Below are 3969 nucleotides of genomic sequence, written 5' to 3' on the forward strand. Positions count from 1 at the left end.
GCGACGGAGAACTCGCGCCGCGAACGGATTTCAACCCTCGTTCGCGCGCGTTGCTTCTCCTCTCTTCCTCCCTGACACACCCCCCCCCCCTGTATCCCGAGCGAATCGTATCGTGGTGCGACTCGGTGCGAAAGAGGAAACGCGATCGATACCTCTAGAGAGAGAGAGAGAGAGAGAGAGAGAGAGAGAGAGAGAGAGAGAGAGAGAGAGAGGGAGAGCGAGAAAGATCGAGCGATTCGTACCTCGAGCGAGACTCACGACGACGCAACGTACGTACCATTGCACGAGCGAGGCTTACCTTTAACCCGAAGTTTCCTGTTGACGAATAATTTCGACGAAGCGGGGAAAACGAGTCGATTTCGGTAGTCCGCTCCCGGGTCCTCCGCAAAGTAAACAATGTGTAACAAACGTCGCTTGTGTAAACGATGTCTCTCGTGTCGATAAAAAAAAAAAAAAATCAATTAAAACATCCATTGATCTCTCGAACTCGCAGACTTTTGCAATCTTCGGATGCGCTGTGGCCTCGAAGAATTTTTCCGCTCATCCACCGCGGAATCGATACAAAACGGATATTTCGGGTTAAGGCTCGACGATGCTCGAACGTCAAGTAGAGTTTACTACCACGCGTCTACACATATACATATATATGTATATGTATGTATGTGTGTGTGTGTAGACAATATGTATGTGCGTATGCGAGAGAACACGAGCGGAATTCGGCCTGCTGATCACTCCGTCCGCGAACAGACACACTGTAATTATATGCATTGTAAATACTCAATTGACGAAGTACGTTAGGCGAGACACACGTACGCATCGCGTAATTTGTAAATATTAAATATGGAAAAGATATTTGTTAAATATAGAATATGTTACGTTTTTCAAGAAACTTCGGTGTTTCGTTTCTCGAAAAAGCCACAACCCGATGTCTCTCCATCGTCCAAACGTCCCGAAAAATATCTCATTAAGAAACTTTCCTCAATTCTCCGCATTTCTGATGTACAAGTTATCAACTGTCACTGTGCTTGTATATTGTCTAGTTAATCTCAAATATTGATAGATATTTTTTTAGTTGCAAGTAATTAAAAATGTCAGTCTTGGTTAATCTCAAGTTTGAAACTTGTCCAAGGTTTATGAAAGATAAATATTTTAATATGGAATATAAAACACGAAAGAGATATTTTTTAAATATAGAATATGTTACGTTTTTCAAGAAATTCTGATGTTCCGTATTTTCAATAAAACTTTCGATCTAGATAAAATGAGCAATAATTGTAAAATATTTTACAATATAAAAAAATATTATTTTCTTTATTTCTTACATTTCTATAAAAATGAGCAAGAAGAAGGGGAAGGAGAAGAAGATAAGTGTCCAAGGTAAGTGCAAGCCATCTTCCATCGATATCTTTTTTTCGCGCCGATTATGTTAGTAAATTGCGAATTACGTACCGTGTCGTTTATCGCGATAATTGTGTTACCGAATAGCGTGAAACTTGAATAAAAATGCGCCTGAATTTACAAGACGAGGCATAATTCATACATCGTTCGCACTTAACAGCGACGTATAAAACATACATACACCACCGACACGTGACACACGAACGATAATTCACGTTGATCAACGTATAGACAGCCGGCCGGCCGTGGCGCGCGATTAAGTCGCGTACTTATTATTACTTAATCAATCAGCGAATTAAACGGTTTTAACGCGCGCGCGGTCCCGTTGCGGTAAAAAGCGCGCGTTTGAGGCGGCCCACAAGCGGGCGTGCAATAATTAGCGACGCGTCGTCTCGCGTGCAATTAGCGGCGGAACGCGCCGTAAACGCGCGGATTCTAGCACGATTAATACGTAATATTTTAAGCAGATACGCGGCGCGTATTCTTGGCGATTGAAACGCGGTGTTTTACGATACGCCATTAACATAATTACGGTTCTCTCGCACTCGCTCCCGCTCGCCAGAAGTCGGTCGCAACCTCCGTGTTTCGAGACGCCCAGCCGCACGTTACGTTACATGTACATATATCCACGATATACGCACACGCTGTACGAACTGGCGCAGCGAATAAAATGTATTTCATTTGAAATTAGCGCGGCCTGATTTTACCGCGTGCGAAATGCACACGACGTACGGGGCCCCGCCATATACGTGCAGGCGGAAAATTAATTTGCGCTTTCATAACCGCGATCTATAATGGAAGCGCGGTCCGTATTGATACGCTCGGGTTTCATTCGGGCTACCGTTTGTGTAATTTAGAAGATATACGCTCGCGGTGCCGAATTAACCGGCCCTCGCATTAGCGCGAGACACGCATTCGCCCGTTGGACGCATTTGCGCGAGGGTCGGATTAACGGGATTAAGAGACTTTGAAGAGAATAAGTTGACTCTTGTGTAAAAATAAATCATTTTTTCGTGAGAACTTTTTACAATTTATCGATTCATTCTTCAAATAATGCGTAATTGTTTACAGAAAATATTCGTTCATCGGCCGTTTTGCTTGGTGCAAGTTATACATGAGCATTTTTATTGCCTGTTGCTGCTAAATTATGCATTTCTATTTAAGGCGCTATTCGCTTATAATACTGAATTTATTATCGCATTGAAAGCTTGCAATTTTATTGAAAAATACTGTTTTAGGGCCGCTCTGTATCGTTAGAATTTTGTAAGGGACATTTAAAAGAATCAGAAAAATAGAGCGAAAATTTGTATAAAAGAGATTTTTATCTCTAATTTTTTCGGTATATTTATTTCGTAAAAATTTTTCTTCTTGTATTTCGGCATCCTTTTGATTAATTATTAAGTTCGCACTTTGCAACAAAGAAGAATTGAGTTCTCTGCCACTATCGAAATAAAGCCTTCAATTATCGGGATTAAATTGTAATAAATACGTTAAAATGAAATGCACGCGCGATAGGATGTGCGACATCAAAGATCGCGATCGGCCACACGCGATACGCTCTGTGTTTCGGGTTTTCATTATCATGAGATATTAGTTCGCGTCATTTGTTGTGCGCCGTTGCCCTTTGCCATCGCATCTCCTGTAAATGGCGCTACTAGGTATACGCTCGATCGATGGCGAAACAAACATTATAAAATGACACGCAGCGCGGGAGCGGGCGAGCGATATTCGCGCCGCGGCCACGCGAATGCGGATGACACATTCGCATGGAAATGTAGCCCACATTAATTTATTCGATGTGCCCGTTGTACACGTGTCGCTAAACGAATATTCATTACGATCCCCCTGTCCCGATATCACTATGGGGGGAAAAAAATATCGTATATCTGTATCGATAATTGCGCGCGTACGACGTCGCGCGAAATTATTTTCGTCTCGCGCGCGTTTTCGGGCGATTTACACGGAATTTCGCGTAAAAAAAAAGGTATCGACGAATTATGAGACACGAAACAAATAACATAACAAAGAGAATAGCGGATATGATATATCTTTAGTGATAAAAACAACACGTAAAATAGGCAAATTATACGCAAAATTGAACGAATACAAATTTCTTTCTACATTTTTTATCAACTTTTTTTTCGACGTTTTTTCTTTTCGACAACGTTCAATAGATAATCAGACAAAAAAGTAACGTAAATTGCAATAAACCGTTTCGGAAAGTTATTTTTTTTCTGTTCAACCTCATCCTCAAAATTGAAAGGCGAGAACGTCTGCGAACATTCACCAATAGCTTAGACCCTTTCGGTTCATAGCGGTTTACTTCGGTCGAAAGATGTACTAGATTTCTGCAAAAACGGCATATGTCTATTCTTTGTGAATTCCTCGAGGATCTCAAAATGAGAAAAAAAGGTACCGTCAATATAGGCCTTCCTGTTCCAAGTCGTAAGCCACGGAAAATGGACAGTTCCTTCGAAATTTTAATTTAATTCTCTTGGATGCTGCCGTTAATAATTTTGTCTAAGAATTTGCGCGATGAGGAAGGATGGAAAATGAAATATACAAGGTCGG

Source organism: Linepithema humile, chromosome 2, assembly GCF_040581485.1.
Source record: "Linepithema humile isolate Giens D197 chromosome 2, Lhum_UNIL_v1.0, whole genome shotgun sequence".
Lineage (NCBI taxonomy): Eukaryota > Metazoa > Arthropoda > Insecta > Hymenoptera > Formicidae > Linepithema > Linepithema humile.